This window comes from Giraffa tippelskirchi, chromosome 7 (genome assembly GCF_054371585.1).
Source record: "Giraffa tippelskirchi isolate mGirTip1 chromosome 7, T2T-mGirTip1v1.2.pri, whole genome shotgun sequence".
Classification (NCBI taxonomy): domain Eukaryota; kingdom Metazoa; phylum Chordata; class Mammalia; order Artiodactyla; family Giraffidae; genus Giraffa; species Giraffa tippelskirchi.
In genome coordinates, this window is record NC_137281.1 from 138,652,629 (window position 1) to 138,668,092 (window position 15,464).

The 15,464-nt window shown below is 41.2% G+C and overlaps 1 protein-coding gene across 5 annotated transcripts in view; it reads right to left on the reverse strand.

Annotated features, from left to right (window-relative positions):
* The window catches only part of LOC145514739 (uncharacterized), a 240,677-nt gene that overhangs the window by 98,425 nt on the left and 126,788 nt on the right, over nucleotides 1-15,464 (reverse strand). The gene's annotated exons all lie outside the window — the stretch shown is intronic.

The following is a 15,464-nucleotide window of genomic DNA, read 5'->3' on the forward strand; positions in this document are numbered from 1 at the left end:
CTTCAAATTTGTTGTTGTTTAGTTGCTAAGTCATGTCCAACTCTTTGTTACCCCATGGACTGCAGTATGCCAGGCTTCCCTGTCTTCGCTATCTCCCAGAGTTTGTTCAAATTCATGTCCATTAAGTCAGTGATGCTATCTAACCATCTCATCCTCTCCCGCCCTTTTTTCCTTTTGCCTTCAGTCTTTCCCAGCAACAGGGTCTTTTCCAATGAGTTGGCCATCACATCAGGTGACCAAAGTATTGGAGCTTCAGCTTCAGCATCAGTCCTTCTAATGAATATTCAGGGTTGATTTCCTTTAGGACTGGCTGGTCTCCTTGCTGTCCAAGGGACTCTCAAGAGTCTTCTCCAGGACCATAGTTCAAAAGCGTTAATTCTTTGGCACTCAGCCTTCTTTATGGCCCAACTCTCACATCCATACATAACTATTGGAAAGGCCATAGCTTTGACTATATGGACCTTTGACAGTAAAGTGATGTCTTTCCTTTTTAATATGCTGTCTAGGTTTGTCATAACTTTCTTTCCAAGCAGCATCTTTTAATTTCATGGCTGCAGTCACTGTCCACAGTGATTTTGGAGCCCAAGAATATAAAATCTGTCACAGATTCCACTATTTCCCTTTCTAATACCCAAGGTCAAATTAAATTCCCAATTTATGCCATTAATCTAGACAAACACTAACGTCTAGCTATTCCATCCTGACTTCTGTCTCACAATATGATGCTGAAGATAATTTGCTCTTCTCCAATGGGAAAAGTCAAAGAAAGATGATCCTAATGATAATCCTGTCTGATAATAACAGACACGGGGAGAGGCAAAGGAACTGACACTGTTGGTCAATCAGATTCCTCAATCTTCTACAACACAAAGAGAAATGCTTCTTTTCAGGAAAAAAATATTAAATGAATTCCTGCTTTACTCTTTTGAGCAACGCGAGGCAATGTGCCCTCCAATTCATCATGGCTTCCGCCCTGTTAACCCCGTCACTCTCGAGTTTGCATTCTTTTCACAACAGAGGGCAAGCATCTTAAAAGGTTCTAAGAATTTTGTTCAAGTATATACACAACAAAGATTTTTTGCTAATTTGCCATAGAAAGTGAAATGATCACTTTAGAGTGATTTCTTTTTTTTTTTTTTTATAAATTTATTTATTTTAGTTGGGGGCTAATTACTTTACAATATTGTAATAGTTTTTGCCATACATTGACATGAATCAGCCATGGGTTTACATGTGTTCCCCTTCCCGGACCCCCCACCCACCTCCCTCCCCATCCCATCCTTCTGGATCATCCCATTGCCCCGGCCCTGAGCCCTTGTCACATGCATCGAACATGGAATGGTGCTCTGTTTCACATATGACAATACACAGTGATTTCATAGCTTTTAACAGCATATCCGTGCACTAACATCTGCACAGCCTGTAAGCGAGGAGGTTAGCTTTTACACTCCTGCTAATACACTCCATTTCCCCCTTAGTCCTGCTTACAGTTCAAACAGGCTTCAGTAGTCACGTGGCTGTCATTTGCTGCTATCTCAAAGTTAAATCATAATGAGCTTTGAGGTTGTTAGTTGTTTCTCTCTTGTTTCTGCAGAAATGCAGGCTCCTTTTCCATTTTGGAGGATCTGAGCCTCCAGGTTTCTATGATTGCCTCTCACGCCTTCTCTCTCCTTTTATTCTTTGCTCTTCTTTGGCTGAAAAAGCAAACTCATTACCAAAGCAAATGTATAAGCCTCCCACACAGAATCTGGAGGAGAAAGTCATCCCATTTAATTCAGATGAGCCATTTCAGAGGCTCTCCACGGTCCTCGGCTTCACTGGCTTGCAGGCCACCCCATGTGTCATCTGACTAAATACAGGACTGTCTCTTCAGAGCCTGCTTTGCTATCTAAACAAAGTCACTAACATGGAAAAGTAACAACTTTTCTATAGAATACCCTCACTCCCAAACAGTGTACAACCTAAAAATTAAAATTAGTGCAATAATAATTATAACAATAATAACAACAAATGTATAAGCATTTTGTGCCAGACTCTCATCAAAGAACTTCACATTTATCATCTTATTTAATCCTCACAACTCTATGAGATAAATGCCCTCATCATCCTATGTTACAGATAAGGGAAGTGAGGCCCAGAAGGATTATTAATTTGCCCAAGATCACACAGCAGTGAATGGCAGATGCAGCCTAAGTGTTCCCAGTTCATTCTCTTTACCACTATACTGTGCTGCCTCAAAGGACAGATATATCATTTTATAATAGAGATAATAATAAAAATAGTAAGAACAAATATTTATTGAGGGCTTACTATGTGCCAGATACATAACATAACAACCTTCCGGTGTTATTATTACCATCATTTTCTAACTGAGAAGACTTAGGTTAAGTAGCTAGCCAAAAATCACACACTACTAGCTGTCAACTGAATTCATGCACCCTGAGTCCTAAGTCCTCTTGGTATACTTCTTCTCCACCTTACTGCTGTAAACATGAGAAAAATGAGGCACACAAGGGCTTAGTATTTATATAATAACCTGATCCAATTATTTTCAAGGTAGTTTTTCAAAAACTCAGACCTAAATCAAGGTCTTCTGAGTCTCCATTATATGCTTTTTTTCATTGTAGCTGCCCTTCCTTTGTCCCTTCTCAGTGGATGCTGCCTGCTCCAATCATCTAGGAGTTCATGTGAGACACCTGAAATCTCTCCTAGTTCCTCTGTAATGCTCAGCGCCCTGTAACCAACTTGTTTTTGTGTCCCATTGAATCTACCACCAAATACTATACATTTTGGATCTATACATTTTGCTTCTGGGATAAAAAGTTCAAACTCCTTACTGTAGTCACTTAAGGTCTTCAACAATCTTATCTTAACTTTCCTCGCAAGTCTCATCACCACAGTGGGCCCCACCCTGTACATACAAACATGCGCACACACACACACACACAATGTACATTGCACAGTAGTCATGCAAAGCTACATGAAAGCCATGTTTCTTTACACTCATGCTTTTGCAAACACTGTTCTGTTTGCAGGCAATATTCTTTCCCAACCTCTTCATTTTGTAAACTCCTATACAATCCTTAAAGCCTTCTTTTGCTTAACCAGGTAGATCCAGTCTCTGCTTCCTTGATAGTCCCATGTCACTTTTATAGTATTTATCACATTGTGTTGTCATTTCTTATCAGACTGTAAATTCTAGGAGGGCAATAATTTTGTTTTAAATTCATTTGCCTCTCTATCACCTAACACAATGCCTACTTAAGGTTCAATAACTGAGAGTTCGGTTAAGTTGAGCTTCTCTTACACAACAGCTGCATTAACTGGCCTAGTTCCTTGCCACTCTAAGTGGGATCTAATAGTAAGGACCTATGGGACTAGTATTTGAATCTCCTTTGTATTTTACACATTCTAAAATGTATTTTCTTTTCTTACCTAACTAGTATGGAAGAGGAAAAGCAGGGCAGGCTACTAGTATTTCTTTAGGCTTGGCCAACAATGGAGATACTATATTAGGATAACTTTCCCTCTCAGTAAAAACAAAACCACTCATGAAAATTCAGAGTTATATTGAGGAGAATAAATTTAAAAGTTTGAAAATTCTCTTTCAACAACTACAATAGAAATATAAATACACCAAGTTGAAAGTTTAAATTGGCCTTTGAATTCCAACTAAATTAATACATACATAAAAATATGCAGAGTAGATTTCTTTATCAGTTTTTAGATACAGAAGATGAACAGCAGAAGAAGTTGATAGTGTTTCACAGTTAGAACGGCTAAGACCTAAAAACGTTTTTTTAATTAGTTTTTCTTTCCAATTCTGGGTGGCAAGACCATATGGCTACCCATTCATTTTAAAGATAAAGAGAATAAAGCACAGAGAGTTAAATGATTTGCTGAAATTACCCAAACTACCACCTTCTGGTAGTAAAATAGTAGTAGTAGCTTATTAGGGCTTACTGTGTGACTGACAGGGCTTTCCAGGAGGTGCTAGTGGTAAAGAATTTGCCTGCCAATGCAGGAGGTGTAAGAACCATGGGTTCAATCCTTGGATCGGGAAGATCACCTGGAGGAAGGCATGGCAACCCACTCCAGTATTCTTGCCTAGAGAATCACATGGACAAAAGATCCTGGAGCGGTTCAAAGAGGGTTGCATAGGGTTACAAAGAGTCAGACATAATGGAAATGACTTAGCAAGCAGGCATATGTGACTGACAAAGTGCTAAGAATTTGTATGATCTTAGTCCTCACCTGGATACCATGAGGTAGGTGCTAGCCTACTTCCTCAATTGTAATATCCTTTTATTTAAAAACCTTCTAACATCTCTAAAATAGATGTTTTTTACAATCAATGTTGTGTCATAGTCTGACTGGCAGTCACTTTGCTTTGTTAGTTGTATAAAAAAGTAATGTTAGCACACTAAATCTAAGAAAATACAGTATCAGTCCAATTTTTACAGGCAAGGAAATGTAACCTTGGAGAAAAAAAGTTAGCCCGAAGTCAAATAGCTTATAAGTGGCAGAGTCAGGATTTGAACCCAGGAATTTGACTCTAAGCCCACATGCTCAACAGCCTATGATATTTGATAGGTAATTCACACTCGTGGCATCTGAGTGTTCATCATTACTACTACAGAGTAGTAAAGAACACTCTACATTGGCCCTAGAAGACCATTGTCTCTGGTTGTCAGACTTATTGGGAAGAGTAATGATTGGTGAATGAATGAAAAATTGAGTTCCCCTTAGCAGATGGCCTTTGACTTCTTGTGGGTCCCTGCAGTGATACAAAGCATGTGTTAGTAGGAAAGACCTGTGGAAAGTGCACATTATTCCCAGAGGTTAAAGTTGGGTTGCAATACCTTCCAGTGGGTGCTAGGGTAACACCCCTGGCTTTTATTACCCATCCCTGCTTCTCCCTCTTGCAAAGCTAGCCAGATAAGGACCCAGCTCTGATTAGATCACCATCCTCTATGAATTCTAGTCTACTTCCTAACATAAAACCTTACTTTTTTCTAAACTGTGAAAACCCTTCTAAGACCATAGGCAAGTTTCCAATATTGGCTGTGTTTTAGAAAACAAACTTGGCAAGACTCAAACTTGCCAACAGCAAAACAGATATATATTTTTCATTAATGAGCGTTAGAATGCAGTTGTCTGCAGGAATTGGAATGTGTCAACAGCTCAGAAAGAGAATACAAGTTGATTTGGGCAGCAGGGTGATTAATTAGGTTTTCTTTTGTAAAGGAATTGTTTTGTATTGATTCATGTATGTCTGATGTAACTCAGTCCTACCCCTGCCGTGGGAAGCCTGCCTGGACTGGTAAGTGATAAGAAGACTGGCTCACTAGGGCTATGTTTACCTCACTGCTAAATGCAGTTTTCGGGGCCATGGTGACCAGATCACCCTGCTTAGACACAGGCCAGTCCTGTGAGCTATCCGTGGTGACTGGATGTGGAACCCTAACACCAGGACTGCCTTGAAAAGTCATGGAGAGTGCTCAGACTCTAAGCTATAGAGTTTGCACTTTCCTGATTCAATAAACTAAACCAAAAGAGACTCATCCGATTTCCTATGTTGGGAAAGCTCACACCCTCTCTATATGCAGGTCTCTACCATCATTCCCATCACAGGGAAAAGAACTCTCCAGTGACGAAATTCAGCACTAGAATTAATATATCAAAAAACTATGCAGACAAAGCATTCATGGCAACTTTTAGCATCAATAGTGATTTTCAAAGAGAATTAGGAGGGGTGGCTTTCAGATATGGTTTTGTAACTGATTAGTTGAATGTCCTTGTCAATTGACTGAACTTCCCTGGGTCTGTGTCTTCTTATTTGTGACAGTTCATATGAAAGATGATACCTGTAAATTTATCATCTCTAGAGCCTATGCAGGGACATTTCCCCCAAGAGACTAGTCGCTTTACACAGAGTTATCCTTACTCTTTTGCCCAGAAACTCTTATCTTCAACAAACACCAGTAACAGTTCACGAAGAGCATTCCAAAGTTCTACAGCCATGAATAGCATTTATTTCGGTAAAAACAAGCTCAGAGAGATCAGGTAAAGTCACCCCTAAGTAGTAGGAGTGAAGTGCTAACCCATGTCTGTCCTTATCCATGATGGTTAGTACGTCACTGCCAGCAGGCCATGGACCTGGGAGGAAGGAGTTCCTGAAACAATGAATCTCCAGGAAAGGAGCATGCAAACCCTGCTTGGGCATGCCATGGAGCTTATGGAGAAACTAGAAGCCTTTTAGAGAAACTACCAAAGACAGAAAGCATAAACTTTTATAGCACCAAGTAGGTGGTAAAACACAGGCAGCTTCCTGGGAATGGAAATGTCCAAAGGCCAAGCTCAGGTCAAAGTAACCAGCATGGCAGAGAACAGTAAATGCTGCCAGGTCAGGTTCAAGTGAGGACAGAGAACAGTGTCACCCCCACACTCTGTAAGTAATCTTAGGATCCAAGCAGAAAGAGTTTTGTCCTCTTACTGATGGCCACTCTGTGCTTGGTGGTTGTGATTTCAAATAAGTAATGATCTATATTGATTAAGGTTCTTTGGTTACAAACAACAGGAACTGACTCTAGCTAATTTGAACAACAAATTACAAAGAAACCTTGAGAAGGACACGGAGCAGTTCACAAATGTTAAAGAAAAGATAAACCTTAGATTTTAGAGCAGTCCGAAATAAGGGAAACTTTGACAATCTCAACAGCAGGACTACTGAACAGTCACTTCAGGTCACTCCTCCAAACACAATCCATCTGTTTAAGATTTAAATTCCTATAGAAAGTATCTATCTGATTGACCCTTTTCATCTGGGTGTGTGTGGGGGTGTGTGTGTGTTAGATTACAGTATCCCACCATCTGGTGGCTCAGACAGTAAAGAATCCGCCTGCAATGTGGGAGACCTGGGTTCAATCCCTAGGTTGGTTGGGAAGATCCCCTGGAGAAGGGAAAGGCTACCTACTCCAGTATTCCTACCTGGAGAATTCCAGGGACAGAGGAGCCTGGCGGGTCATAGTCCATGGTGTCTCAAAGAGTCAGACACAGCTGAGCGACTGAGCACAAGTACAACAACAATAATTTATGCAAAATATTCCTCAGTTTCCAGGTTATATGAACAATTTTAACACAAACATTCAACAGGGCATCGTTCTCATTGCTTCCAAGATATCATCTCTTTCTGTTGCTCTAGGCATAGATGGCTTCACTCCATTCTGTCTTCTCTGGACCATGACAGAATTCCAGGATTTCTCACATTTCTTGGACTTGGAGAAGTAGAATACCTTTCTCAGTCATAGGTATTTTCATCTATACATCTGCAAAAGCGTGAGATTCTGACAAGCACACATACACACGCTAAGAAAGGACATGCTTCAGGTAGAAGTTTCACCCAGAGTTGCTTGCAGTGGTGGTGGTTGTGGTGGTGGTGGGGGGGGGGCAGTGTGGTTGTTTTACCATAGGAGGGAAGGAATTAGAGAAGGCAGAAGGAGTGGCCATTGACTGCAAGGTCCCTATCAGCAGTTCTACAACAGAACTAAGAGGGCAGATTGTGTGCCTTCCCAGGAGCTAGACCTAGAGAGTTCCAGGCCTAGAGGCGATGCAGAGCTGAAAGGAAATCCACACATGCAAATAAGTACTGGGGAGTAGGAGGAACTCAGGAATCAGATATTCAGAGCAGAACTGGTGGACAACATGCCTGGACAATGTGACAAAATCTCACCTCAGCCAGCATTGTCTTAAACATTTCTTGCTATGGAAGGCCCCATACAGAATCTGAGTTAGCAGAGAAAGAGAGAGATGGAGAGACAGAAAGACAGAGAGAGAGGTGAGCTGTTTAGGAGTTGGAAATGAAAAATAATCATAAGCCTTGACAATGACAAGATGGAGAAAGCTGAAACAATTAGTTCTACCCCTGGAGAGCAAGTGGACCCAAACCAAACAAGGCAGGAATTATATCTGAGAGTCACTGGTTGTGCCCCTAGCGCACACTAACATACACAGACACACACATCACCACCACCGCCATCAGCAGCCTCTGGTAAAACCAGGGGATAGCTGGTGTTGTCTTCATTTTCTCCCTATCATTCTTCAAGAACTTAGACTCCTTGACTTTCAAACTCTTCTCCGTGTTTGCTGACATTACCAAACTCATTCACAATGCGTCATGCTTTTGCATTTTAAGACATTATCTTTTATTCCAACTATGGAATATAATATTTTATTGCTAAAATGTAGTGGAAAGAGAATTTTATTTGGTGTCAGAGGACTTGGGTTGGTAAATCTAGGCTGGACACTCATCGTTAGGCTCCATCACCACAGCGTGAAGAGCGAGCTGAGGAACCACATTCACTTACCTTTTCATCTCCTGGTCCCCTCCTCATGCTCTAACCTTCAGAAGCAGCTCTACCTTATAACTAAATCACACTTATCACACCTGGTCCAAGTGAGGACAGTGTGGCATACAGGAAAGTACCTATTTGCCTCGTTCAACTCCTAGCTCCACCACTGATGAACCGGAAAGCTTTAGACAAACTACCTCACTAAGGCTCTGTGTCACAATCTGTGAAATCCTTTCTTTCAAGAAGTCCATGAAATAGTTTCTATAAAAAGAAACGCCTGCCACAGCACCTGATGGTTATTGCCATTGCTTCTTGCACAAAGCCTTCCCTGACTCACCTTTCTACCAGTCTCGCCACTCTCTCCACCTTTGAATGAATTCTCTGTGTCATTTAGATAGTCATCAGTGCTCTGGGTTGCTAAAATATTACCTTTCTTATAATATCTGTATCAAAAATTTCCCCAATGTATTGTTTTTAAAACTTATTTGACTACGTAGGATCTGGTATGTTCTTTTTTCTAGGAAATGTCCTTTTAATTAAACTCTCCCATCAGCATGAAGTCCTTTGACTTAGCAGCATGAGTAAGATGTTCATCAAAGACCATTTTGAATAAGAGGTTTAAAACTATATGCTCTGCTAAAATACCTACATGTGTGTTCCTTTTCCTTTTTAATTTAACCCAGAAAGGTCCTTTATGAACCTTGGATAAGCATGTATTTCCTTACTACCAGAGGTAGTCACTTCTCTTCTCCTGCTTTTAATTCTGTAGGCGACACCCACAGCCTGGTGGTCCTGTGTCCTAGTTGTGCATTTCACCCTCTGTGTTTCAGTTGTGCTCAGCACTGGGATTTGTTAACCTAGGAAAAATGCAGAAGTGAGTGGAAATAAGAGCCAGGCTTTGTTCAAAACCCTGACTACTCCTTCCCTTTTACATCTCCCCAGGCACCCCAGCCCTCTAAAGCATTACTGAATTTGAGTCTCATTTCATCAGTTTCATCAAAAGTCCAGAAACAGCTGCTTCATTTGAGTAAAAAGGCAACGAGTGAGGAAGTTGAGAGCCCTAATACAGATTCAGCAAATTCAAGTCTGAGGCACAACCTGGCTTTCGGATTGTGTCTCAGACTTGAGATGAGATGAAAGGGCATGGTTGATGGCTTCCCTGGGTGGGAGGGAAATGAATTCTGAAGGCTGTTTCTGCTGAGTGTGCTTATTCTCAGGGGTCTGGAAACAGATCCCTAAAAACTGAACAAGATCAAAGGACTCATCAAAGAGCTAGTCATCAAAGTGGAATTCCACACAGTCTGTGTTAGAAACTGTGTCCTTTCTCCAGGCCTAGGAAAATCTGTACAGGTGGAGGCAGTCTTCAATCCTGCTTATTGGTGTAAATCAATGATACCCAAAACGGAGAGAGGTGAAGAAAGATAAATGCCCAGGATAATCATGGTCTCTTGAGACTTTTATGGCCTTTTGAATCTCTTAAGAAAATCTCTACCTCCTTTCTTTCCTAGGAAGGCTCTCGCTAGCACCAAAAATAGGTTTATAATTCTTACTGTTTGCTAAAGGTAGCACATTGAATGCCAGCACTGACATTGCACCGTGCAGTTAGATTCGATCTCTATCCTGTGGGTTCACATTCCCAATGAGATATAAATGAGAGAAAAGGAAAAAAGGCCCTCCAGAGCAAGAATGTACATATGTATTTACACATTTTCTCACTTTCTCCACCAAGGCAGGAGAGTGGTGAGTTCTGCACGCAAAAGAGTCCCTGGCCTCTAGGAGGTCCTCCAAGAATTGGAAGAAGAGAAGTTACCCTTTGTTTTGGCTACTTCTGAATGCTAGATGAAAATAGAGGGGGTTGCCCTGGTCACAGATGATAGACAGAGAGGCAATGCCAGAGGCTACATCTATCTATGATGAAGGACAAACTCATGTTCAGCAGACAAATGTCCCATCGAATTTTCTTGAGAAGCAGAAAGTGTGCTGTGACAGATCAGGTTGGATACAGACTCATAACAGACTTGATATTGCAATCAAAGATCACGACTTTCTCCACATGATCTCCAAGCCCAAGATCAAGTGTTAAAGAACAGTGGATGAACTGTTTCTCCCTAAAAGATCTTGGTGAGACAATAATTGATGATTCAAGGTTATGAGGCAGACGTATTTTCCAGTAAAGACAGAAAAATAGGAGTTTGTGTTGTCCATGTCTAATGTTTGGACATTGCCAAACACTGTGATGCCTTTGCCAGACAAATCTTGCCTTAACTTCAAAGGCATTTCAAATGGGATGCTTCCCTACAGTATGCCTTCATGTTTTTCATGGAACAAAACCAAATGTTGCAGAATTTGAAGGAACCAGAAACCATGTAGTTTAAGTTTTCAAGTGAAAACTGAGTTCCTTCAAACAAGTTCTTTCCAAGAGGATTGGATCCTTATGTCCTTCTATATTTGGGGTATGGCTACAAGTCGCTCTCTCTTTCTTATGGTCTCTGACTCTCTTCCAGGAAGTAACAACTGAATGAAAAATTAGGATGAAATCTTACAGGGAGGGCAGTCACAACAGGAAGATGGTTCAAGGAGTAGTCCCTCCAGGAGATAAATCCACACACTTCAGTGACAACAGTGGGAAATGCTCTCAACAGACCTGCTACCCAGCAGCCACTAGGGGTGGGGAGGGGACTGTCACTGCCTGTCAGACACACAGCTTTTACTTTGGTTTCTTAGGAAAATAGTACATGCCAGTTCTGTTTCCCACTGAGAGTGAATTACTCTTGCCTGCATTCAAGCAGAGAGAGGCTGACGGGGCTGGGAGCACTCAGCTACAGCCTATTAAACTGAGTTGCCTTTAAAGTTGGTTAATGATGAGAAAAAGTCTGTGTTTCCATCTATCTATGTATCCAAGCTCAGATAAAGGAGAAAAAATTTGGTGCACAAAAATGCCCTTCATTTGACAAATTTAAACATGTCACTGACTTGATATCTAAAAACTCTTCAAGTTGCTGAGATAAAAATTAAAATTCAAGCTGAAAATGATAAAAATCTATATTTGCTGATAGTTCAAATGTTATTGCACACTTGCTTATACACCCACAAAACAAAATGACTTTCTTGGAGGTCGAACTGTAGCAAAGGAAAGAGCACATCTTTCCTCCCACGCTGTATCATTATCAGTGGTATTTAGCCTTTACACAGCGCTGCACTTTTTTAACTGTTTCTTATAAGCATTCCTATCAGCTGGTCCTGAGCAGTAACCTTCTTTTAGATGTCAGGTCAGAGAATACCAGTTTGCACATGAGACACATAACAGCCAAGTTTTGAGTAGAATCTCAAATCAAGAAAAATAAATTTGAATTTATTTCTTTGAAACGAGAACTGAAAATAAGGTAGATAACCATCATACTCCCAAACCCACTGTTAATCAGTCAGGTCGTTTCTTTTAGAAAAACCTTCAGGCCAAATCCATAGCAATTTTATTACTCAATTCCTTACATCTTTGTCTTTATTCACTGTTATTATCAGCTGTAGATGCTTCTAAGATGAATTTCCTGTTATGAAATAACATTAATATAAGAATCCTGCATACTTGGAATTATCCTTCCATCAGTCTTACAAAGACTGGTTTTATTCCTTTCACTATTCAAAGGCCATATTTGTATCTTAATTGTCCAAATCAACTGACCTAAATATTGTTGACATATTTTTAACCAGTGCTTAATTAGATAAGTAAGAGTTCGTAACTGCATATGTCACTGTCACAGTTTTAAAAGATCAGAGGCACAATTTCAATGTTCAATAATTTAGAATTAGCCTTTAATGGAAGGTAGAAATGGTAGAGAAAAAGAGAAGCAAGCTCGAAATCATGTCATGATTTGTCATCTGTAAAGCGAAGAGTTGACTCACTGGAAAAGACCCTAATGCTGGGAAGGATTGGGGGCAGGAGGAGAAGGGGACGACAGAGGATGAGACGGCTGGATGGCATCACCGACTCGATGGACATGGGTTTGGGTAAACTCCGAAAGTTGGTGATGGACAGGGAGGCCTGGCGTGCTGCGATTCGTGGGGTCGCAAAGAGTTGGACATGACTGAGCGACTGAACTGAACTGAAGCTCAGTACAAATGTTTGTTGTTGATGATGGTGAAGGGAGTGAGGAGGAGGAGAGAGAGGAAGACACAGTTGTCATTTCCACAGGAAAGTATTAAGCAGCACTCTGGCCCTTGGTTTCAATGACATAGACAATCAGCCTTGACTCGTCTCAAACTGGTTTTGAAAATATTAGAGGTACAACTTGGTTGGTGGCCTGATCTGAGAGTCTAAGTTTCTGACTGGGGATAAGTTGACCACATAACGTAGGTATTTTGTTGGAGTGACAGAATCTCACTCATTTATCTAGTCTGTGATCTTGGAACTTCCCAAATGGCAGAAAGACTCAGAATGTCATAAAATCTAGCTGGAAATAGCCTGGGACTAACTTGTTCTTTTCTGATGCAGAGGACACTGAAAACAGCTGGTTTCTTTTCAGAATCGGAACATCCAATAACCCGCAATGATTTTAGCCAGGTACAAAATGTGAACATTTTGAACTCAGATTGTAACCCATTAAGGATTTCCTATCTGAAATTCCGCAGCAACCATGAAAACAAGCACTAACTCATGTACTTTGGGCCTATAGAAAATTAGACAATCAGCTGCAAATAGCTAACTCTGGTTTCTTTGTGCTATTCCCATGACTATCTGTACAGAGAGCCTATAAACATCATGCCAAAAGCACCTCCGTTCCATTCAAATGCCCTCTCTTCTGAAACAATACCCATTCCCATCATTACCTCCAAGTATTTATTTTCTTAACTTATGTTACTGTCTCCCCACCTACACACCTCCCCCACTTTATCCTTAATCCTAGTAATCTATCTCAAGTCAGTGACCTGAATAACGAGAAAACTGTCTTATCAACCAGCCACTGCTAAGACCTGAGTAGTAAGGCTGTGCCATGGGGTGAAAGGGCCACAAACTGTGGAGTCAGACTGGCTGGGTCCAAACATCAGCTTTGCCAGTTTCTTGCTACTTGATGACCCTCTCTGTGTCTCAACTTCCTCCTCTGTAAAATGGGCATGAGAAAATCGCTGTCATGAAGATTGAATGAATTGATACATGTAAAGTGTGTGGAATAGTACCTAGAATATTGCAAGCATTATATATACAAGTCTAAGATACTTTTTTCCATTGAGGGCAAATGTGGGGACTTCCCTGGTGATCCAGTGGTTAAGAAACCACCTTCCAGTGCAGGGGACATGGGTTTGATCCCTGGTCAGGGAGCTAAGATCTCACATCCCCGAGGACAACTAAGTCCAAGCGCAGCAACTACTGAGCCCTCATGTTGCAACTAGAGAGAAGCCAGCATGCCACTACTAAGATGACATGCAGTCAAATTAAAAAAAAATTTTTTTTTTAAAGGCTAATCTCACATAGTCTTTAAAAACAAAGTGGGGGCAAATGTTGAACAACCTTGTCAATATCCTGTTTCTGAAAAATACTCTGCCTCTCTCTGGACAATCAAGCAGCTCTCTGAACACCTTTTGGCCCCTGACACTCCCTGGCCCTCCTTATACACGACAGATGGGACCACAGTTGCCAGGCTCTCTAGTGCAAGCATTCCCTGGACTTTGTTTATCCGGCTGTCATTCACACATCTCCTAACCAATCCCTCTAGCACCACTACTCACAAATGTCTCTAGAATGGGTAGAGGTTCATGTAAAATTGTGTTGGGCAATGAAGGAATAAGATTTCTCATATTAGTAAGAGAACTAAAGCAAGGCTACTTGTCTGTGTTCTGTCTGAATTCTCCAGGGAGTAAAAACCCTAGCATTCCAACAGGTCTTTGCGAAGAAGCATGTTCCTTTCAGCATCATTCATCATATGGCTCTGCATAAACATTTTACTGTCTCCTCCTCCTTGGCAGAACTATCCATTCAGTTCTTCCCTGTCCAAACCCCTGCTGCTTACTCAGAGGCTGGATCTCAACTCTCCCTCTTAAGGCTTTTTTACACTCTCTGAAAGGCCCTAAATAGGCCCGCTTCTCCCCAACATTTCCTGCAGGTAGAAATTTAAAGGCATGCAGAAGGAAGGAGAAGCAGAGGCCAGTGGAGAAATGATCTCAGGGGAGCTGGATTCTCATTTCACCTTACATTTTTGACCAGCTTGTTTCTGAGGATGCAAACATCACATTTGCTCCTTGGGCTCTTTCCTTAGAAAGAGCCAGAAGGAAGAAAGTGACCAAGAATGGTAAACATGGCAGGTCCAGTTTGAAAACTGACTTTAGAATGACTTTTTTTCCTAATAGCAAAGATTGTAGATACCAGCGTGCTGAATGCTAGTCACTCTCCACTTACAAAAAATTGAATGTGCATGAGAGCTCAGTTGCTTCAGTAATGTCTGACTCTTGGTGACCCTAGGGACTGTAGCCCACCAGGCTCCTCTGTACATGGAATTCTCCAGGCAAAAATACTGGAGTGGGTTGCCATTCCCTTCTCCAGGGGATCTTCCCTTTTCCAGGGATCAAACCCATGTCTCCGGCTTGGCAGGCAGATTCCTTACCACTAAGCCACTGGGGAAGCCCTAAAAAATTGATTAATAGGCTATAAAGCTACCTATCCTATAAGATATATTACATTCTACCATGAGGAGGAAATAGTAAATAAGTATTTTTGAAAATAAGATCTTAGTGTCCTCCAGGATCCACAAAGCACTTCAGTATAGTTTTTTTAATGTTGTGACTTTATGGCAATTATGTCTTTAAAAAACAATGTAAGCATTGATAAAGACTGAACGTCTGTGCCCCCCAACCTGCCCGAATCCATACACTGAAATCTAATCACCAGCGTGAACACGCCTGTAGTTGGGATCTTTGGGAGATGACAAAGCCATGAGTGTGAAACCCTCACAAATGGGATTGGTGCCCTTAAAAAGAGGCCTCAGAGTGTGTCTTTGCCTCTCTGCCATGTGAGGACATAGCACCGAGAAACCAGGCCCTCACCAGACATCAAATCTACCAGTGCCTTGATCTTGGACTTCCCAGTCTCCAGAAGTGTCAGAAATAAATGTCTGTTGTTTTTCA